The sequence below is a fragment of the Giraffa tippelskirchi genome, chromosome 9 (assembly GCF_054371585.1).
Source record: "Giraffa tippelskirchi isolate mGirTip1 chromosome 9, T2T-mGirTip1v1.2.pri, whole genome shotgun sequence".
In the NCBI taxonomy this organism is placed as follows: domain Eukaryota; kingdom Metazoa; phylum Chordata; class Mammalia; order Artiodactyla; family Giraffidae; genus Giraffa; species Giraffa tippelskirchi.
In genome coordinates, this window is record NC_137283.1 from 39,456,791 (window position 1) to 39,480,577 (window position 23,787).

Genomic DNA, 23,787 nt, shown 5'->3' on the forward strand with positions numbered 1-23,787 from the left:
GGATTCATTGAGTAGTAAGCAACAGAAAAATCTAATGAGCAGCAGAGGAATTCTGCCAGACCCTCTGATAAAGGGATGGTTTAATTTTAATAATGGCTGCATTCCATGTTTATCAAAGATTATGGATGTCAGTCTCAGGATAATTAGAATCCTCAGGAAAGTTTAATGAGGGAAATTGTTATGAGGACTAATTTTCGCAAGTCCTTAACCAAACTTTGTTTTGTCAATTCTCATAGGCACGTATAAGGAAAAAAAAAAAAAACAGGACTTTTAAAATTGATACAAATTGTTTGGGTTTTTTTTCAAGTACAGAGTAGAGTAACAAGTTGAGTAAAAGTGTGAGAATATATATTATCTACTTAAAACTGACACCCTGCTGGAACCATATACTTTGCCCTGAAATTTATTATAAGATTCCTGGACAGTTGTGGTTTATACATTTTCCTGTTGGAGTTACTTCTTGGACCTCTTAGCTCAGAGCTTTTGCTTCAATCAATTAAGAGTGGCCTCTGGAATTTCTGTTTTTAGCAGTCACTATCAATAATTCAGGGCTTCCCAGGTGGCACAGTGGTAAAGAATCTGTCTGCCAATACAGGACATGAAAGAGAAGTAGGTTTGATCCCTGGATTGGGAAGATCCCCTGGAGGAGGAAATGGCAACACACTCCAGTATTCTTCCCTGGAAAATTCCATGGACAGAGAAGCTGGGTGGGCTTACATTCCAGGGGGGTCGCAAAGAGTTGAACGTGACTGAGCACAGCATAGCTTAGGTAATTCAGTGATCCTCAGGGTGTTCTTCAAGAAACATTGCTATATATATCCTCTCAATAATGAAAATAGTGTGTATTACGAAATTATTTTAAGAAATTCTTGAAGGTTTTTTTGAAAAACAGTTATCAGAAACACCATTTGCCATTTGAAGATAGGCCGTGCTGAGTTAAAGAACACTTGAGAAAAAGGCTTTATGTATTTTGAGGGAGCCTATGGCAACTGTAAGGTTCTGGATGTCACTCAAATTTGTAGCATTGCAGCCAGCATCCTTTGGATATGGCGGTAATGTGTTTAGCTCAATGGCAAGGCAACTGGCAGATATTTCTGTAAGACACACCTACTAAGTAATAGGGCTTGCTTGATCCGCATACATTGAGCATTTAATGGTTTGCATTTTTTTTGCTTATTCTCTTGTCCTAAATTCTTAATGAATAGGCTCTCTAAGGCTTTAATTTCTAGCCTATCCTAAGTTTATTACTAAAGTTTATCAAGCAATAAACACACTATTGCACTTATACTGTCATGTTTTTATAAAGCAGTTTATAAAAGGTGACATCTGGCAAAGAGGAAGATCTATAAAAATCATCCTGGTGGTTGTAGTGTCATTTTTTCTGCCATACTCCCAGAAAGAGTAATATTATTTTGACACACACATACATCCCCACTGTCAAGTTTCTATTTTTATAGTTGGCTTACTGCACATATCCTTAAGCTATACAAAACCTTTGGGCTAATGCGAAAAGTGACATTTCTGCATATTTATTACAATGCTATTTTAGAGGTTGACTTTGCCTGATAGGATTTTCCCAAGAACAGTGTCATTTTCATGACAGTAGACATTGTTGACAACAATACTACTGTGTGGTTAGTCAGGAGAGGTCAAATATGGAAGGACAAATCATAAATAGCTTAATTTAATGCTTGGTGTGATTATTTCTGAATATTCACTAGATATAGGGATAGAAAAAAACAACACCCCTGATGAGCAGATCCCTAAGTAGTCAGAATCTGAATTAATACTTTGGTTAACATATACCCCACCCTGAAGTTCAGAAGCCCTTCTCCTAGGTTTATACCCCCACACCGAACGCATTTATCCACCAAAAGACTATACAAGGACATTCATAACAGCTTTGTTTAGAAAAGCCCAAAATGGAAGCAGCCCAATTTCCATCAGCAACCGAATGGATAAATGTAGTAGAGTTATAAATGAGATACTTCACAGCTGTTAAAGCATACCACCTACTGCCCCATGCAGCAACACTAATGAATCTCACAGACAGTTGCATGGAAGAAGCTAGCTGCTGAAGAGTACCTACTGTATGAGGTACAGTGTTGCAAAATTTAGAAACTGACAGAACTGAGATAGAAGTTAGAACAGCAGGTGTGTGTGTCTGTGTGTGTGTGTGTGTGTGTGTGCGTGCGTGCGCACGCGTGCGCGCGGGTGGTAGGGAGGTTTAACAAAGGCACGGTCTGGAAAGGGGCAGAAGGAGTCTTCTGGAGTAATGGAAACACTATGCTTCACGATCTGGGTCCTGGTTACCAATGCGTATACAAATCCAAAAATGCAGAGCAGTAAAGTTCAGATTGGGCTTCCCAGGTGGCTCAGTGGTAAAGAATCCTCCTGCCAATGCTGGTCATGTGGGTTCAATCTCTGGGTTGGCAAGATCCCCTGGAGGAGGAAATGGCAGCCCTCTCCAATATTCTTGCCTGGGAAATCCCATGAACCAAGAAGCCTGGCAGGCTACAGTCCGTGGAGTCGCAAATGAATCAGACAAGATTCACAACATTGCTTTGTGGCTACACAGCAACAATAACATTTAAGATTATCCCACCTTCCTATATACTTTGGATACTCATTTCTGTGTATAAACCACCCGAAAGCATAACAGCTGAAAGCAGCTAGTTGCTGTTATACCTCGCAAGGCTGTGGGGCAGGGATTCAGACAGGGTACTGCAGGAGTGATTGGCTTATCTCATTTTAATCAAGTCTGATGCTGGGACTGGAGGGACTCCAATGGCGGAAAGTTGGTTAGGTCCCTCTCTCTCTCTCTCTGTCTTCCCTCCCTCCCCAGAACTATCTAAATGGGCTTTCTCATATGACATGTTGACCTCAAGGTGGTCAGACTCCTTACCTTAGAGCAATGTATGACTGTAAGAGCTGCTCTTTTAAGAGATTAAGTGGACACACCGGTTTCTTAAGACCTGGGCAGAGTAAGTTCTGCTGAATTCTCTTGGTCAGAACACTTACTGAGCCCACCAGACTCAAGGAGAGGAAGGACAGATTCCCCTACTTCTTACTGGGAGAGATGTTAAAAGATTTTGTGGCGCCCCTGTACAGATGCTATATCTCAATTTTAAAGTTTTTGTTAAAAAGTTAAGTCACATTACTCTCAAAACTTTCCCTTCTGTTGGAAAGCATTGCAAAATTTAAATCTAGTTCTGAAAAACACAAACAGCAAAAGAGACCCTCCATCTGAAATCATAGTTTCCATCATATCATGTATCTCCTCTCCATTTCTGTTTGAGGTTGGAAAGTCAGTGACTTTTTCTTATGTTATTTGAAGTTTCTGGGCTTTGAGTTTTATTTTTGCCAGGCTTGGATGAACTTAGACTTTTATTTAATCATTTACGGCCTAGAGTTAACTGTCAGATTGAAGTCAGATAAGGCTTCTGATACAACTGAAATCCTTTGCTCCTTTTGATTCATGGATAATGAATTTGCCATCTTATAGTCAAAGTATGATTTTTTAAGAAAGTAATCCTATATCTCTTATTAATCATCTGTCAGAACTATGTTACCCAACAGGTCTCTTTGTACAAATCCTTATTAAGAGATGAGCACAGAGCAGCTGCGTTTATGAAGTGAGGTTTTATTTGAGATTGACTGGAAATGTTTATTCAAGCTAAATAAAACCAGCATGAAAGCAGATCCTTTGAAACTATTCAGCTCCATTCGAACACACCACTGATGTGGACAGCTTGGGAAAGCAGCTTGTGTACACAAAAAGCTGCATTATCAAACATATCAAAAGGTTTTAGTGTCATCACACCCGATATCTCTATCAGAGATAATTATTACGCCCGTGCCTGGCATAATTTAGGTCAAGAGAAGCACTTTAGCCAGATCTTCAAGCAGCATTGTACATCTCATTTGAAATTTCCAGGGCCATATCTCATTTCTGTGCCAGGAAGTTCAAAGTCCATTCCACAGAGTCAAGATTAGAAAAATCTAGCCTCATCCTCTCAGATTTTTCTTTTCAATTAATTGCAAAAGGCTGCTATCCTTTGGCTCCCTCCCCTCCACCCCCTGCAGAACCAGAAAGGATTTATGCAGTAATTCCATATCACCATAATTTCAAGACCCTGCTTTCATTTGTCACTTAAAGAGCTTTGCGGTATATAAAGCCGTCAACTCAGCTTCAAAGCCGTATCACTTTGTCAAAAGAGAGTTGTTTGCACTTTACATGACAACCTATTTGTATAAAGTGCCAGGATTTGAACTAAATATACCACATGAAATCTAAGTTGTAGATGATGGAATCTTGTTTGTAGTGCTTGTCATTTGCTGCTCACTCTATCCCCCCAGCCTTCTATGTTAGTTCCTCCACCTCCACCTCCCCCATTGAATGGGACTGGTTTTTTTGTTTGTTTGTTTTTATATTTATTTATTTGCCTACACTGGGTCTTAAGTGTGGCATGTGGGATCTAGTTCCCTGACCAGGGACCAAACCTAGGCCGCCTGCATTGGGAGCATGGAGTCTTAGCCACTGGACCACCAGGGAAGCCCAAATGGGACTATTTTTAAGAGACCCCTTTAATTTAGACAGGGCTTCCCTGATAGCTTAGTTGGTAAAGAATCTGCCTGCAATGCAGAAGACCCAGGTTCGATTCCTGGGTCGGGAAGATCTGCTGGAGAAGCGATAGGCTACCCACTCCAGTATTCTTGGGCTTCCCTTGCAGCTCAGCTGGTAAAGAATCTGCCTGCAATGCAGGAGACCTGGGTTCAATCCCTGGGCTTCCCTTGCAGCTCAGGTGGTAAAGAATCCGCCTGCAATGCAGGAGACCTGGGTTCAATCCCTGGGTTGGGAAGTTCCTCTGGAGAAGGAAAAGGCCACCCACTCCAGTATTCTGGCCTAGAGAATTCCTTGGACTGTATAGTCCATGGGGTCGCAAAGAGTTGGCCACGACTGAGCGACTTTCACTTCACTTAATTTAGACAAAATTAATGGTATCGCTTGAGCCACATCAGAAGGCACACAATTCTAGAGTCTGATGAGCATGTTTGTTTCCTCTCACTCATCTCTTGACCCTTGAATACTCTAGATTGCTTATTAAAATGCCAATGTGCATATCTGTATGTGTGTTTAAACAAATCTCAAGTCTAAAGCATGTGAATGAATAATATCCACGTGTGAGTCAGTGAGTATGACAGAGCATGACCTTAGGGATTGGGTGGATTCTGATCCATTCCCCTCTGCTCTCAAGCAGTATGACCTTGGACAAAATAAGGTGTTTGAATTTGTTTGCTCATCCGTCATTTGGGGGAACTAATCTCAACTTGGAGAAGGAAATGGCCACCTACTCCAGTACTTTTGCCTGGAAATCCCATGGACGGAGGAGCCTGGTAGGCTGCAGTCCTATATATATATGTCAGAGATGATTGAGAGGAAAGGAATGGTCATCAAACTCGAGAATTGTGTTAACAACTTGTTAACAATTTAACATTGTTAACAATTTAACAATTTGTTAACAATTTAAATATGAATATATACCATTTGTTAACAATTTGTTAACAATTTAAATATGAATATATACCATACATATATATAGATAGATAGGTAGATAGATAGATATAAATCTGATACCTACTTCATGTAGATAGTCTTCACAATAAACTCAGTCCCTCCTAGGATGTAGTGTTTCCATCAGGCTTTTCAAAGGTGTCCACAAGTCAACCTCACTGTTATCATTACCCACAGGCCAATGCAAAATACAGAATCTCAGATCCCATCCCAGAACTTTTGAAACAAAAACATTTCAACCTTTATTTTCACACAAAAGTTAAAGGAGAATTTTTCTAGTAGAGTGACTACTGGTTTTTCATTTAGAAGACCAAAGTTCTCATGGAGATTTTCTTTTTTAAGGTTTTTAACCATGACATTCAGTAAGAAATAGATTTAATATCATTATGCAATAAAGGCAAACATATGTATTTATAAACACATGTAATGAAAACAAAAGTTGTACCAAATAGTATTTACCCTTGCTGTATACTGACCTGTCAGATATTGTTTCAATTTAAAACATACCCCCATGGCACCTTGAATTGATTTCATAATGGGTTAGTAAAGAACAATTGTGTTACATGACCTTGGACCAATCCTTTCTTCCTCCCCAGGCCTTGATTTTTCTCACCTGTAAAAGCGTGTATGTGGATCAGTTGACTGAAATTGTCTCTTAGTTAGCTTGAACAGCCTGTAATGCATTTTAAAATGTGAAAATCCATCTCTGGACTGGATTTTTAGAAGGGCTTGTTCATTGGTTATTGTATGTGTAGTTTTTATTGAGAAGGAGCACAGACAAACAATGGCTCATGAAGCACAGCTTTTGCATAATAAAAGCTCACAGCTCAGAGTGGTAGACAGTGCAAAGTGAACAATTATGTGCAGGTCCTAAACTTGTGTCATTGTTTAAAACAAAACACACCTTTAAGCTTTTTAAAATGTGTATACTTTGTCATTATGCAACGAAAACATCGTGAACTAAATCCTCTTCCTGTCTAACACATAATCAGAATGTTAAGCAGTCTTCTGTTTAGAAAAAATGCTAACACTACAGTACAGAAAGCTGACAACATCTTGACCAGTGATCAGAATTGACATCAACAGTGAAAGGCAGATAGTCATCATGTCCCTCCAGATGTGCTGCCCTGAGAAGGGCACAAAGTGACCAATGTGCTACTCAGCCAAGGAATACGTAATAGAAATGCAATCTCCAGGACACATCAGAGAAACCCCAATAAGGCACAGTTCTATTAAAAAAAAAAAAAAAGTATGTGGAAGATAGAAGTAGGGACATATTGTGAAACAGAAGAAGTCAAAGAGAGACAAAGAAATGTTTGAGGTCAAAGGGGATTGCAGAGATGACCACTAAATGAGATTGTATGCTGAGTCTTACACTGGACCGAGAGAATGTCATAAGGGACATTGCTGGTTAATGGACAAAACTGGGAAAGAGAAGTTGGTGGATTAGATAAAACATGGTACCAATGTTACATTTACTGAAGTTGCTTGCTGTACTGTGGTGGTAAGAGAGACTGTCCTTATTTGTAAATGCATACTGAATGAAACTTATTTTCAAAATAAGGGCAGGAAATAAATAATGTGTGTATAGGGAGAAAGTGCAAATGATAAGTAGATAGGAAAAATGTTAACAATAGATGGATCTGGGGTATAGACAGGTGTTCCTTATGCTATTCTAGTTCTTGCAATTAGGGGATATATTGAAATTAATTCCAAAGTGAAAGTTTTGAAATGACCCCATTTTTCCTTCCTCTCCTGTGATTATGCCCCTTTGTTTCCAGAATTCCTGGAGTGCTTTTGCCTTAGGGGTTGTGCCTGTGTAAGGCCAGCTTGGGCCAAGCTGGACCTCCAGTACTCTCTAGTTTCCTGGGGCTCTCTATCTCTGCCCTTGCCCCTCAGGTCTTTTGGTCTGCCCCTTTCCTATCATACCTACCCTTGCTCCAGATATATTAGTGCCCAGATGTATTAGTAATTAGCTGGTTCCGTTAGACTTTCTCACTTGGTCTTTGGTTGACCTTAATCTCTACCCAGTTCCTGTCCTCGTGGCCCTGTTAGCTAAATCCTCCCACCTTTCAGCACCAGTCTCTTTGAGACTGCTTTAAGACTTCGAGAGCACTGCTCTTTTTTCATCTTGAGAGAAACCCAGGATCCTCTTTTGAAAATCACTGTAGAACAGGAACTCAGTTACCAGCAGATGTTTGCACATACCAGGGAGTCCAGAGGCTTCTGATGGTAGGTCTTAGTCTCCATGGAAGCCAGAAACCCATAGATACCTTTAAAAACATTTTGAAAAAGCAGCGATCTTCCTTTCCTATGGCAGAGGAATGCTGGAGGAATAAACAGAGGTGGTTCTTGCTTGTCTGCTCTGCCAAGTGACCACATGGCCAGACAGATTTCAAAGCAGTGGCGCTCTGTAATTCTTAATTATACTCTGAAGCCATTTCCTTGTCTTTAGGGTGGCACAGTCTTATTGATGAGGCAAGATGCCTGAATGTGAAACCAACTGACAGCTTGTGTGATTAAGTGCATTCAGAAAAATTATAGCAAGTAATACATGACAGGAATTGGAGAAACCAGGGGACCACTGTGGCTGCAGGAATGGAACTAATGGAAGAAGCTGGAGAGCAGCTAGGACATGTCTCCCTGGATCTCTCAAAAGAGCCCCTAACGGCTCAATCATGAAAGACAAAACAAGCAGGAAAAGAGACCAGCACTGAGGCACAGGATGTTGGAGGGTTGGCTAAAAATCAGAGCTCAGGGTCTGAGGGGTGAGAGAAGAGGGCTCAACCCTTGGGGCTCAGCCTGCATCTTCACAAAAGTCCTAGTTTAGACTTATGATATTATTTCCCAAATAGGAGAGTTACAGAAGTGTTTTAGTTGGAAATGCAAGAAACCTCTGTTATACTTGCTGACCACTCACCTGCCACACACTTTAAATTTAACTAAAGGAAAAAAAAAAGTTCTGTTGTTACTTTAGGAATACTTTAAGTACTTTGATTTTATTTTTTCATGTTCAAAGTGTGTGTGTGTGTGTTTTTTTTTTTTTTTTTAATGTCCACCATACTTTTTGGGCCACTGGTTTGAGATTTCTTCCTTTTTGCTTTTCTGAGTGGACTAGGAGCCTCAAAAGCAGAGGTCTCTCATCCTTGCAGAAGCAGTGTCCATCCCCACCCATGCCTGTAACAACATCCTGTCACTGTGAGTCTCCTGCTTCATAGAGTTCATCCTCTCCCTGCTACCTCACCACCCCCACAATTAACGGGTCCAACCCTTCTACTGCAAGCAAAGTTGGTGCTCAGCTTATTGGTAATTAATGACTAGTACTTCCTTGATAGAACATAATGGAACTACAGAGCAATCACTTAGAAGGGGAAACAACTGTCAATTATCACTGTAATGAATACTACTTAACAGAGGTGACAGGCAGCTGATGTACAGGCTTCTGTGCATCGAAAATGTATCCCTTAAAATTGCCATTTCTGTTCTGTGTGTGGTTTGCAAGATAAAGGCTCTCAAGGCCAGATTTTAAAGTAGCTTCAGCTCTGGGTAACAGTGTCATTTTGGAGCTATTCTCAGAACTAGTTATTAACTCTTCAGTGTTAACCCCTGTTAATATTTGAATATGAGTAAACAGAAGCAATTCTTAATATTAAAAAATTTAAATAGCATGATAGTGGTGATAACATTTATTGAGATGATTATAGCAATGATGTAAAGAATGGTATTTGTTGAATCATATGTGACAGCCCCTACACTGAAAATTTCATATGTATTATCTCATTTAATTCTCGAAATAATCTAGTGTTAAAAATCAGTTTGCAGAAGGGCGGATTCATGGCTGTTGTACGATTATAAACACAATTTAAGATCTTATTCAGCTCATTATTTGAGGATGAAGGACCTAGTAAGACACTAAAATCAGCCCAAATTTAAGATTTTTTTCATAAAAATATATGTGTATTTGTGTCTCTATGTGTGTGTGTGCACAATTTGATTGGTTGTTGGGCCAGATACAAAACAGCATAATGCCTAGCTGATCCATAACAGCTCACACAATTTACTCTCTCAGATCAGTTGTAAAATAGTCCTGTAAACAGTAAGTGATGCCCAGCCTTGGGGACACTTTTCTGAAGGAATCCAGTTAATCTCATTTGCTTATTTCAAAGTTTGGAATGTTTTTTTCTGATACCTGTAGGGTAGGTAGTGCTATAGTCCACAAATGATATATGAGGATACTGAGGCTTTGTGATGTTAAGTAACTTACCCAAGGTTGTATAAGAGATGGAGTGGGGACTGGCTTGAGTCTGACTCCTTCCACAGCTGGCACTGTGGTGATGGACAGCATGAACTCACTAAACAAATGGGTTTGAGTTGAACTCCCAGTGACCTTGGGCCAGGTAGCTCTGTGCCTTTATTTTTACACCTGTGAAGTAGTGTTGCTAATAGTTTTTAACTCACAGTAGTGTTGTAAGGATACAGTGAGGTGACACATTAGAGGCCTGTGCATGGTGTACACGACAGAGCACTCCATCTGTAAATGTCGGCAGCTGTTGTTATCATCAGCAGTGATTAGCATGATCATGCACCACCAGCGTGTGTCTTGAACATAGTAGTGCCCTCACCTTATTTACCTTGATCAGCTGTGGTTGCCTTAAGAGTCTGGGCACATTCAGAATATGACCTCCAGAAGTGTCTATCACAGAAAATCAACTATTACAATTTTTGTCCAGGATCATGACAAGCTTTAGCTGACCCCAGGAATATAAAGGCTGTGCAATACTTGGTCAAGTGTCTCTTCCCTCTGGGAACAAAACAACAACAGTGCCATGTAGCTTGTGAAAAGACTTGCCCTTGCTATTACCTGTAAAGTTTTAAGGATACATGAATCCATGATAACTGTAGCAGGAATCATTTTAAAAACGTACTCAAAGTAAAGATCAGCGTCATTCAACACCTATTAGGGCCAATTTTTCACAATGGCAAAAGCCCAAGCATGGCATTCAGTCTCTTCTTCCTAGAGTTCATAGTGCCTTCTATCAGTGACGACGGAGTTGAAATGTTCAGGTCTTTTATCGGATATCATCTCACTGCCTTGCTCTGAGCAGATGAGATGTTGGAACCATCAATATCAATCTTGTCTTTTGGAATTAGGGAGTATCAAGGGGACAGAAGTCAAAGGTCAAATGACAAGATGATGTGGGAATTTGCCATTTTTTAGAAATGAGATTTTTCTGTCGATATTAAGGAAGTTATAATTTGAGGAGACACTTTACTGGAGACAGATTTCTATACTGGTTCCTTATCTCCTTATACTGAGAGCCTTGTTGCAGTCAGCATAGGTACATTTAGTTATTCAGATGCATCAAAAATTTCTCAAAGCTCTCATCTTTGTTGTGTGGGGTAATGTCAAAAGAAGGACGTGCTGTCTTGATTTGAAATTCTTTAAGAACATATAAAAATGAGTAGCTTTGTCTTCATAATAATCATGTATTATATTTTTGTTGTTGCTGTTGTTCAGTTGCTAAGTTGTGTTCGACTCCTTTTGCCTCACCACAAGAGAAATGCAGCACGTAGGTCTTGTTATTGTGATCCTAAGATGAAGGCAAATACTCATGATTAATTCTTTATGATTTTCCTGTTATTATTGATAATGCAAACAATATGTCTGTGCTGTTTGAGAGCTGACAAGCATCAAGTGTATTTTTAAACATGCCGAGTATGTTTGGTACTCCTCCTACATATTCCCTTAAATTTGTAAAATCGTGAAACATTTGTTTTTTTGTTGTATATTTAGAATTATTGCCTTATAAGCTCTCACCATATTGTGAACAGTTCAAAGAAACTCAGTTTAATTTTACACATATATTGTTGTGAGGAATGGTTGTGAAGAACTACTCTCAAAGGGTTGAACAGTTGTTCCTACTGGAAATAAAATAGACTGAAAGAGACATCGAAGAGACTTTTGCAAATGATATCTTAGTAGCTCATGTCAGGATTGCTGCAATCTGTTTTTACAGTTTCCATCTTGCATGGAAAGGCTATGGAAAGGGTTAAGTATTTTAGCTCAAATTTCTATTCCATGTGGCCTTGGCACCCTCAAAGCAAATATATTTTTCATTTTCCTCTTAGTTTTCTCAACCAAAATGAGACAGAAGTCACTAGTGAAATATTGCAGGATGTATTGACTTAGTGAGATATGTTTTCTGATTTTTAACTTCTTTAGAAGCTCAGTTGGTATACATATCCTTCAGGGGAGTTTCTAGGCACTGTGCACTCTGTGCGTTCTAAGCTGCTTCAGTCATGTCCAACTCTTCGTGGCCCCTTGGACTGCAGCCTGCCAGGCCCCTCTGTTCATGGGATTCTCCAGGCAAGAATACTGGAGTAGGTCACCATGCCCTCTTCCAGGGGATCTTCCCAACCCAGGGATCAAACCCACATCTCCTGTGTCTCCTGCATTGGAGGTGAATTCTTTACCACTGAGCCACCGGAGTACTCTAGTTCTAATCAAAAGGCACATGAAGTCCAGAAGAGAATAGGGGTTAGTGAAATTCTCCTCAGCATTGTATCCATTCTACTTCATAACAGTGATATGTCTTAAACTTTTCATGTTAAAAAGTGCTCACAAAGACATACTACGTTACTAAACATGGGTTCCTTTAAAATTTAGTGGACCAATAAAAGAACGTAGTAGAATTACATTTTAATTGTACAGTCATTAACTGACTGAATTTGCTTTTTCCAAAATACAAATTTTTAAATTAGCCTTTGTGACCTTTAAAAACATTCTGAATGAAGATAGAACATAAGTAATGCAGTCTCATTAACTTTAATAAAGTCCAATAAAAAGTCTAAATTAAAAAAAACTGTCTTCATAAAACTGTGTGTTATTGCTAAAGCATTAATAGAGCATCACAGTTTAAAATTATTAAAAATTACTAAGTATCCATTTAGGATGAGATTTATTTTATGATTGCAAACACCTCCAAAACAAATTGGTAGTCAATTGCAATGCATTTTGAGATGTAAAAGCACCATTAATTACTGTTAATGGTACTTCTCTAATGTATGTAAATACATCATCGGCACCGAAGCTCTTGGCAGTTATTTCTTACTTCTTTCTAGACAGTTTAAAGATCTTAATTTATTAATATTCACAACAAGTAGAAAGATAAACATATTGTTTTGAAGCTCTTGATGAATGGCTATGGAAGGCATACTTGCTCGGGCTGAGAGGAGATATTAACTTATTGTCAGTAACTCACCGCCCTGCATGAAACAGACCCCAGAAGGGAGACCAAGAGTTTAAAACGATGTTATTAAGAGTCTCTGGGTGCACTTTATTCAGAGGAACCTCAGATTTGAACATTTGCTTAGTCTCATTCTACACCTATTTCATTATTTGTCCCCAGAATGTTAAACTCCACACAGGCTCATGCCAGGGTAAGCATTATTTTTGATGCACTTTACTGAATATGATTGACAAGGACTTTTTGAGGAATACATTGGGAGAGCAATGTTTCCTATCTATTATGTCCTTTCATCTCTGCCTGAGCTAGAATATTCATGCTGTAAAAGTAATAAAAAGAAAAAAAAAATTCTGTGTTTCTTTGCGAACTACCTCATCCCCAAATTCTAACAGAGTGAATGCCTTAGAGACTCACAGGTAGGACTTTCACCAATTTAGACATGAAAGGTGGCACCTGGCAGAATCACATATCAACATCTGGATCCTTCTCAAATGCTGCAGGCTGAGAAGTAGGAAAGGAAAAGTGCATGTTAAAATGAAATGCATTTTGGCATTTTATTACGTACTAGATTGAAAGATTTTATTTTTCCTCATACCTTCTTTAACTTTCTTTGATAGAGACATGTATTGTCCGCTTAGGTGCTTAATAAAGTTACAAATACTGAGTATTGATGAAAATTTCAAATCTTGCTTCTAATTTTCAGTTGCCAGATTTAGCAAATAAGAATACAGGAGTCCAGGTAAATTTGAATTTCAGGTAAATTCATCTTCTTTTTTTTTTAGATTTTAGAGTATTTTAATATGTTTCTTCAGTGAAGATGTTTTTAAATTATTAGGATTAACAGTTGTAAAAAAGTAGAGCAAAGGAAAGATGGAAAATGCAAAATCGGTTCTTGTTAAATTTCAGTTAAATTTGTTTAGTATAAATATATCCCACATGATACATGGCACATATTTACTTTAAAGTCTTATTTGTCTGAAAGTTCAGTTGCTCATTCTATGTTTCATCTGAGGACTCTATTCTAGTTTATGACGATAAAAGATCAATGTTTTTTGCAAGCATGTAAACTCACACACTAGGTTTTTTGTTTTTTGTTTTTTTTTTATCTATCAAATGACAGTAAAACTTCCCAAGGCCGCTGGGGATGTTGAACACATTGATACCAGTGAATCTCGTGGAACGATTCCTAGCATCTAGTAAATGGAAGCATAAGCTTTTGTTCTCAAATGGTCATTTGTTCCAATGTTAGACATCTTTTTTATTGGAAGCCTGCTGTTACAGATATGTAAAACTGTGGAAGGAATCTCCCTGATGTCATTGACAATAAGTATAGTTCATTTACCAAATTAAGTGACCCTGTGACTGAAACACAGGAAAGTTCAAGATGTTAGCTTGCTTACAGGGATTGAAAAGAGCCACAGTGGTGGCAACTTTTCCTTTGGCTTTTTATAGAAGCACGTTGTATTTAGTATCATGAGATGTCAAGTCGGCTTTGGAACATATGTGTCCTTAAGAAAAAAGCAGAGAAAGGATAAAGGAGCCAGATATGAGCCAAAGTGCTAGTCACAGTTGGCAGTAATCACAATGAACATAAACAATGTGAACACAAGGATTCTTATTACACTAGATGGAAATTCACAGTGGGGTTGGTGGATGTTTTAAATGAAAGATCAAGCAGTATTCCTGAATGTTCATTTGTGACTCCTAAGAAATGCCAAACAATGAACACCCCTGCTCCTGCTCTAGGAGTTGGTGTAGAAGTTAGAGCAGGCTGGGCTATAATGCAGTCACAAAATCTCTGTGTCTTAACCAACCATCGTGTGTTTCTCAACCTTGCAAGTTCCATTATGGTTCCAGGAGTCTCTCCAGGGCTGCTATTCTCCAAGGAGCACCTCATCAGTTTAGTCCACTGCTGTCTTGTGAAATCTTTATTTTGAGACTTAAAGGTTTACCACAGTTGTAGAGGAAAGGCATGGACAGGTGCAATGTGGACAGGTAAGTGAAACGTGTCAACACTGATCACAGCCTGTGGCCCCAAACTGGTCATGTGACCGTGTCCAACTGCAAAGGGGGTTCTGAAACATACATAGCCTTCCACGTGTCAAGCAATGCACTTTCTGAGAGAGGACCCAAAGCAATTAGCACTAGTTTGCCACATTGACAGAATGTAGCTGATGGAATGGATTTTGCTATTTCCTTCCACAAAGCCCAGAGGCAACTTTAACATCCCTCTTCACCGTGTGGCAGGCAGTAGTTGGCAATCAAAGGTGGCAAGACAGCCGAAACCTGTTAGCCATTGCTGCCCTGCTTCCAGAAGCCAAAGAAAACATCTATTGCAGTGGGAATGTGAATGTTGTGCACAGTGATCAGAGTTTTAGAAATCAGTAAACTAGATTATTTGGATAGCCTTTATCACAGGCTTATTGATTTGAATTTACCATCACTCCAGGCTCTGTGTGATTCAGGAAAAGGTAGTTTCCAGGTATCCCAATTATCAATCTTGATGCTAATATTTTTTAAAAATGTGTCTCCAATTGGCCTGAAATTTAAGTCCTTCCTAGCTTTATTCCCATGCAACCCAAGTATTAGGAGTTTTTCATAACTGTGAGGAAAAGGGGAGAAACTTATTAACAAAGCTTGCAATTAAAGGTTGAAAATTGTTTTTGTTTTATCCCAGTATAAAATTGATGGTATTAAAACTTTTTCTAGCTCTAGGCAATCTTGCCTGTGTTACCTTAAAGTGCTGCTTGATGAGAAATTCAGATCGCATTAGAGCCTGGCCATTTCAGTTCCGTCTTCAGTTAGTTGGAATTTTTCTGGTGACTGACACTTTCTCCCAATTAACTGTGATGAAGCGACAGAGCCTGAGAATGTTCTCAGGTCAGGAGTGTGAGTTATATGTCAGTGAGGTCTGATTCCTGGAAGACTGAGAATAGTCAAGCCACCTTTGAATTGGGGAATTACATTTCAAGTTCCCCCCCCCCGCCCATACAGTTTGGTTGTTCATACCAGTCTTACTCAGCAAGATTTGTTGCCAGTGTTTTCTTTGAATAGCTATTCAGTTCAAGGCAGAGTGCTAGACACTGTGATGAACATTAAGTTATAGTATAATAGAGGAATTTTCTATAAATAGAAACTGAGACATTGGGGAATGAGAAAGATACAGTAAAATACACAATCAACTGGTTAGCTATGTTTTTTGTGATTAAAAAGTCAGAGGAGCTAAGGCTAGAGCAACTGCTCAGGGTAGAGGAGAAAAAAAAAAAAAAGGGGCCTGCTGTAGGGGAAAAAAAAATCGCCAAGCATTTCATTGATTAGATATGCCAGGAGCAGAGAGGGGGTGTAGGGGACCCCACACTGAAGCCTTAGACACTTAGTCAGAACCTGCTTTTTTGCCTCTTTCAATGAAAACCAAGCTTTCTTTCAACTCTTAGTGATTAAAAAAAAAAAAAAAAGGAAAAAAGAAAAATATAGAAACAGCATCATTTAATTCCCACACTATACTGATTCAAAGTGGCCTTCAGTTCATTTCTAATTGGAGCCTCCTGATATTTCTTTTAAAATGCAGTTTAAAATAGATGCAAAATATATTAGTCTGACATTGAATCATAACCACTTTAAATACACGTAGTCAGTGTGTTTATCTCCTGAGAGTAAACTGCTTTTTTTTTCCTAATATTTCTCCTGATTTTTAACTGATAAGACTTGTATTTAGCATTTAATGTTTTTAAAACCACAGAGGCAATATACAAGCTCATTTTCATTGTTTAAAATTCAGGTGCTACAGAAAAATAGAGTAATCTGCACCCCCACCCACTCCCACTCTTGCCCTCAGTCTTTCTCCTCATCAAGAGGCTCAACAGTTAGGTGTGCCAATGTTCACTGCAGCACTGCTGACAATAGCCAAGACGTGGAAGCCACCTAAATATCCATCAACAGAGAAATGGATAAAGAAGATGTGGTACATGTACACGATAGAGTATAACTCAGCCATTAAAAAGGAACATTAGGGTCATTTCTAGAGATGTGAATGGACCTAGAGTCTGTCACATGGAGTGCAGTAAATTAGAAAGAGGAGAACAAATATTATCTATTAATGCATATATGTGGAATCTAGAAAAATGGTACAGATGAACCTACTTGCAGGGCAGAAATAAAGAGGCAGACATAGAGAATGGACATGTGGACATGGCAGGGTAGGGACAAATTAGGAAATTAGGGTTCACATATACCACCATGTGTAAAATAGATAGCTAGTGGGCATCTGCTGTATAGCACACGGAGCTCAGTTTGGTGCTGTCTGATTGGTAGGATGGGAGGTGGATGGGAGGGAGGACCATGATGGAGGGGGGATATATGTGTACATATAGCTGACTCACTTGTTGTAAAGCAGAGACTAATGCAACTTTTTAAAGCAATTACACTCCAATAAAAAAAGAAAAATAAATAAAATAGCTAGAAAAAGAAAGTTAGGTGTGAATTTTGCATGTGTGTGTTTGCGTTTTGCTCAAACCTAATGACTAAAAATCATCAGCTTGAATTCCAAGGTAGGTTTGGAGCAAGAGTAAACGCACATCAGAGCTGTGGGCTGTCTCAAAGGGAAGAATTAGAGGAAGCGTAACAGATGATTTAGGGGGCTAGAATTATTCATGTGACGTTCTTAGTAGGTATTTGTCAGAATATGTCAAGTAGGCAGTTTCTGGAACAATTTTTGAGTCTATGAGAAAAATGCATGACTTTGAATGAACTAATGACGAGGATTTCAAGCTTAGTCTGTAATTATGCTTTGGTTAGGTACAGCTTCTTTGTTTCATGAGTAATAGTACAGATTTGCAAATACAGTTGATATTTCCATGCTCAAGTGATACATAAGACTCTCCTGATGAAGTATACTAGCTCTACTATAAATTCCAATTCTTCTTCTTGTTCTTCTGAAGCAATGCTAATGCCATATGTCACAGAGTTACTTTTCCACTTTAAAACACCAGTGTTAGTTTTATCTTATTGATCATAAAATTATCAAAGACTTAGAATAATTGTTAGATTAGATTTCTATTTTAGAATAAATCACTTAAAGGAAAACCATGTCACTATTTTGAATGAATGAACAGATGAGATTCTTGAGAGTAGGGAGGCCTACGTCATATCCAGGAATCTAACGAACCCTAGAGAATGTAAGATATTTTGAGGAGATCGTATTTGTGTACTGGAAAGGTGGGCACTGTTTACAAAAGAGCTTGAAATCAGGGAAACCAGTGCCATGCCTTTAATAAGAGACGTTAAGGACTATGGGGCCTGGATTTAGGGCCAATGGAGTAAAGTGGACAGATTTGACTGCTGCCCAGAAGTACAACCTGGAGAAGGCAATGGTAACCCACTCCAGTACTCTTGCCTGGAAAATCCCATGGACAGAGGAGCCTGGTAGGCTGCAGTTCATGGGGTTGCTAGGTGCCGGACATGACTGAGCGACTTCCCTTTTACTTTTCACTTTCATGCATTGGAGAAGGAAATGGCAACCCACTTCCGTGTTCTTGCCTGGAGAATCCCAGGGACGGGGGAGCCTGGTGGGCTGCCGTCTATGGGGTCGCACAGAGTCGGACACAACTGAAGCGACTTAGCAGCAGCAGCAGCAGCAGAAGTACAACCTAGATGTGATTGGGCAGGTGAATGAGTAAATGAAATGTGGTATGTCTACATCATGGAGATTATTCAGCACTCAGAAAAATGAACTATTAAGCTACACAAAAACTTGCATGTATCACCTGAGAGTTACGCTGAGTGAAAAAGGCCATTTTTAAAGGTTACATGTTGTGTGATTCCATATATTCACATACAATATTATTAAAATGATAGAAGTAGAGAAATGGAGAACAGATGAGTGGTTGCAAGTGTTTAAGGATGGACAGGGAACTTCGGTAGAAGGGAAATGGCTTTGGTTACAAATGGCAATATGAGGGATCTTTGAGAATGGGAATGTTGTGTCTTGGGAATGATTTAACTGAGGCTGTAGGTTTATTTTTGTGATTGTTATTTTAGACACAGCATGTGATTATAGTCATTGCTTCTGCACTCATGCCAATTGGTGTTTAGAAATTAAAAGTGTGACGTAATGAAACTAGTTCATTATTCTGGTCCAACTTCTATTGCTAGCTAAGTTGTGACCTTGATCATGTTCTTCATATTTACTGGAACTTAAGCTCCTCTTGAGGGTTTTGGAATAATTACTGTCAGAGGTCCCTTCCAGCTGTAGAATTTGATGGTTTCATGTTTGAATGCATCAATTGCATTTCAGCATCTCAAAAGTACACTCAGACATGCAACAGTGGGTCTGTTATGTTATTTATTTTATTTCATCAAGAATGTTTTTGCATGGGTTATTTTAATGTGTGGAACTTAATTAGCATTTCTTTTTATCATCCCAAAGGTCAAGACTCCCAATTCCCTTCTTGCAGTTAGAGTTCTCTAAGTACGGTGGATCCCCTCTTGTGCCTCTGAAGAGTGCTGGGCTGCTCATGGAAGGGTGTTGGAAAGGACTCAGAGTGAATGTTGGTTGGAGAGGAATTGGTGGTTTCAGGGTAGACCGTATTACTTAGATTGCATTTTAGAATGCAGTTATCAGTGGTTTTACCTTCTAAAAAATGCCGTGGCAGTACCTAGGTGTAGTTCATATTTTGAACTGTTTCTGTTTGTTTGTTTTGATTTTGGGTTTTTTCACAAGGTGATGGATCTTAGCTCCAGATAGGTCTTCATTCATATCAAAGTGTTGATGTGATTTTAAAACATTTTTTTTGACCTTTTAAGTAAATTTTGTGAACCCTTAACTTGCCCATGACTCTTCATGTGAATTGATTTAGTCCAGTACTCACTGTTAATTTTCCCTAACTCCTTGGAAGGGAACAGACTGAGAATTGTACCTTCTCAGGATGGTTTTCATGGCATTAAACACGGCACTATTTTCAAAGGCAACTAGCAGGTATATTTTAGTCTTTTCTCTTATGCCCTATAATACTGGGAAGGAAGCATGTAGTGAATTGACTTTAAGATCTACACTTGACCTCTTTCTCAACTGACAGACATTTATTAAACATTTTCTGCTGTTATGGAAGGTTGATAAAGTATATGTGTTCTTCATTTCTATGGAGAACAGTGACTTTGAAGTCAAAGACTAGGATCTTCACATTTTTCATAGTTAGTACCCGGTGTGCTGTCTCCTTAACTTTGGTAGTTTATAAATTCTGTGGTATTTGACTTGAGCATTTTAGGAAAAGTGCAAATTAGAAATAAATAATTTATCACTATGGGCATAGAAACCCCAATAGTCAGAATTTGCAAAGTAAATATCTCTTTCCACTATTACAATTAATGACGGAGAAGGCAATGGCACCCCACTCCAGTACTCTTTGCCTGGAAAATCCCATGGACGGAGGAGCCTGGTAGGCTACAGTCCACGGGGTCGCTAAGAGTCAGACACGACTGAGCGACTTCACTTTCACTTTTCCCTTTCATGCACTGGAGAAAGAAATGGCAACCCACTCCAGTATTCTTGCCTGGAGAATCCTAGGGACGGCGGAGCCTGGTGAGCTGCCGTCTATGGGGTCGCACAGAGTCGGACACGACTGAAGCGACTTAGCATAGCATAGCATAGCATATTATATTTACACTGACGTTTTCACATAGAAATGTAATCTTGGGAAAGAAATAATAGCTGTAAACCAAGGTGTACATTATAGTATATTTGAACATCATTTCTACATTGCTTATGTTTTCAAAGGCATTTTTATACTTTGAAAGCACTGGGTTTAATGTATTATATATATTGGCATCAAGGGAACCAAAATGAAATATCAGTTTGATTTAGGGTTGCTATGGAGAATATTTTAATGTTTCAATTCAGTAGTTTATAATATATTTATGCATGGTTATATACATATACTTCAGCACATTTTTAGTTTGGTGAATGTTTTTTAATCGACTATCAAGATTTAATAATATCCACTTGAAACAAAGCCAATAAGCAAGAAAAAATACACATTTCAATTTCACTTTATGACTTTGTAAGAGAAAACATTTTAAAAGAATTGCACACTTTTTCTGCATAGAAAGCTTTCTGATCTTTTTGATATGCCTACTCATATTATTAAGTATTCATCCTTTGATTTCCCAACTTAATTAGTTAGTATTTATAATTGCTTGGGTGTGGAGTATCTTGGCTAGCAATTTAATTACATCTAACTTTGAAGTCACAGATAGAATGATCTTGCTCTAGTGGCACCATTTTGCCCCAGGTATGATATTCCCTTATCCTGTGTCCTAAGGTTTTCTTAAAGCATGATATCCTATAAAGGTTTGGTTTAACAATATTTAAAATAAAAGAGTTCAAGAGCTGTGAACAGCAGCTAACAATCAAGTTAGGATGCAACCACCAGATTTTCTCAGGATCCTCAACTTTTATTCCTGATGGGGAAGGACAATTCCCCTTTTGATGATCCTTTGTGCCTGGCACTATGCTAATCTTTAGGTGATTCAACTATAGTATAATACACATCTTGGTTTATATTTATTCTTTCTAATTAAATCCCTTGCACTATCCTATATAAATTTTTTTTTCACCCATTGACTTTAAAGTCCTTATTTGTCTCCTTTAGCTTCTTGTGGCTCCTCAGGTTCCTCTGCTTGTGACACCTTAGCTCTAATCTTTGCTTCTGTCTTTCCTGCCACTTCTCTGTGTCTAAATCTGCCCCTCCATTCTCTTATAAAAACACCAGTCCTTGGATTTAAGGCCCACCCTAAATCTTGGATGATTTCATTTTGATAACCTTAATTATTACATCTGCAAAGATTCTAGGATCAAGTCAAAGCTAACTCCAAGTCAGGAAGTGTAGGTTGAGGCCCCTTGATTTTCTCAGATTCTTCAGACATTTATACTTGTTGTCTCCATTCCTCCACCTCTGTGCAGCCCCTTGGACCAGACTGCCAAGACTTAGGAGTTTTTGGTGAAGGAGTATATCCTACATAAATATCCACCTCTTCTCCTCACCCTTGTATCTGCTTTGCCTTCCTCTCCTTTCTGTTGTTTTAAAACCTTGTATGTTTCAGTCACACTATTTCATCTCTAGGGAAAGGTGTTCTAACTTCCAAACGGGCAACCCACAATCCAATATTTGAAACAGAATTCATTTGGAGAGGGGCTTCCCTGATAGCTCAGTTGGTAAAGAATCCGCCTCCAATGCAGGGGACCCTGCTTTGATTCCTGGGTTGGGAAGATCCCATGGAGAAGGGATAGGCTACCCACCCCAGTATTCTTGGGCTTCCCTTGTGGCTCAGCTGGTAAAGAATCCACCTGCAATGTGGGAGACCTGGGTTCGATCTCTGGGTTGGGAAGATTCCCTGGAGAAGGGAAAGGCTACTCACTCCAGTATTCTGGCCTGGAGAATTCTAGGGACTGTATAGTCCATGGGGACGCAAACAGTCGGACATGACTGAGTGACTTTCACTTTCACTTTCATTTGGAGAGAGAGTATAATGCAGTGAATGAAGCACAGGCTTTGGAGTTAGGAAGAGCTTGTTTCTTTTTCCATTCTAGATCTTCCCTTGCTACCTGTGAAATTCAGATGAGTCATTTACCATCTCTGAAATTGCTGTCTGTATCTTGTGGTGAGAACTGGAGATAATCTACTTCCAAGCTCGCTCACAGGGGGTTGGCAGGGTTCAATTCTTCTAGGATTGTTAGTCTGTTGGTCTCAGTTCCTTGCCACATGGGGCTCTCCATAGGGCACCTTGGTTCTTCTGATGTAGCAACTGAGAAGATCCAGAGAAAGAGAGTGAGAAAGATGGGAGTTTTCATAAACGAATCTCGCAGTAAACATTCCAATACTTGTGCCAATTCGCTTTATCGAAAAGAAGTCACTAGATCCAGTATATATTCAGAAAGAGAGAGTATTACACAAGAATGTAAATCCTGAAGGTGGGATCATTCAGAGTCATTTTAGAAGCTTCTAAGTGTAGTACCCTTCCCTCAAAGCCATTTTGGTATTTTTCTTTGGAGTATCATCTAGTATTTCTAGCTTGGGGTATGTACTGAGTTTTGTCTCCCATTGTGTCTTCTGAGCACAGAAGGACCAAGTGTCAAATTGGAATACTGAAGCATAAGAGAGTTAGAGCTGGCTTGGGAAGCCCCAGAGAGTCAGAAACAGTATCGTGATAAGACCTTCAGTCAGCTGATATCCTGGTGGGTCATTATCTCCTGAATTATTTTGTTGCGTGATTACATATGAACTATAGAGCTTCAGAAAGAGACCATTATAGTAGACCGGGAGGGAACACTGTGAGCAGTCATTTAGGCTGTGCCACTGCAGGGAGAATTGCTAAATGGCAGTTCTTTGAAACCACTTTAGCAAGCTATAGTTTGTATATCTGCTGTAACCGCTCCTTGTAATAAGTCATCACGGCTATACTCTCATTCCTTGTTCTAAACACCCGGTTCTGAAACAACCATTTCAGGATGATATTCTTGGGAGAACGCTAAACATCATTTCTAGGCATTTCCAATTCTACATCATTAGAATAGAAAGACTTTCAAGTCGGCTTCAGGTTTTAGCTTGTTATATAAATAAGTTCACAGAAATCTCAAATGCTTTACAGAAATCTGACAGCAACTATAAAAGGCTTTTGAACATTTTTGTTGCCAAAGTCCCAGGGATTGCTGGAATCTTAAATAGCCCATTTTAAGCTCCAATTCAGAAGCTTTTTGTCATGTTTAATAATGTGGTGAATAATTCCTTTTCTGTTAGTCATTTCCTCTTTTATAATCCACAAGGATCTTTGAGCCACAGAATGGATATTTTCTGGAGCTATAAATTAGAGGTCCTTTCAATCCCAAACTTAAAATGGCCTTTTAATGTACCACTTCTGTAAATCCATTTATCTGGGTCTAAAGATTCATTAAAATCCATTTAAATGAAAGCA

At 39.0% G+C, this 23,787-nt stretch overlaps 1 protein-coding gene and 1 non-coding gene across 42 annotated transcripts in view; both read left to right on the plus strand.

Annotated features, from left to right (window-relative positions):
- Positions 1-23,787, plus strand: part of FHIT (fragile histidine triad diadenosine triphosphatase) — a 1,651,033-nt gene that overhangs the window by 1,033,706 nt on the left and 593,540 nt on the right. The gene's annotated exons all lie outside the window — the stretch shown is intronic.
- Positions 4,605-4,677, plus strand: TRNAC-GCA (transfer RNA cysteine (anticodon GCA)). The gene has a single exon. It is a non-coding gene; the product is annotated as a tRNA-Cys (tRNA).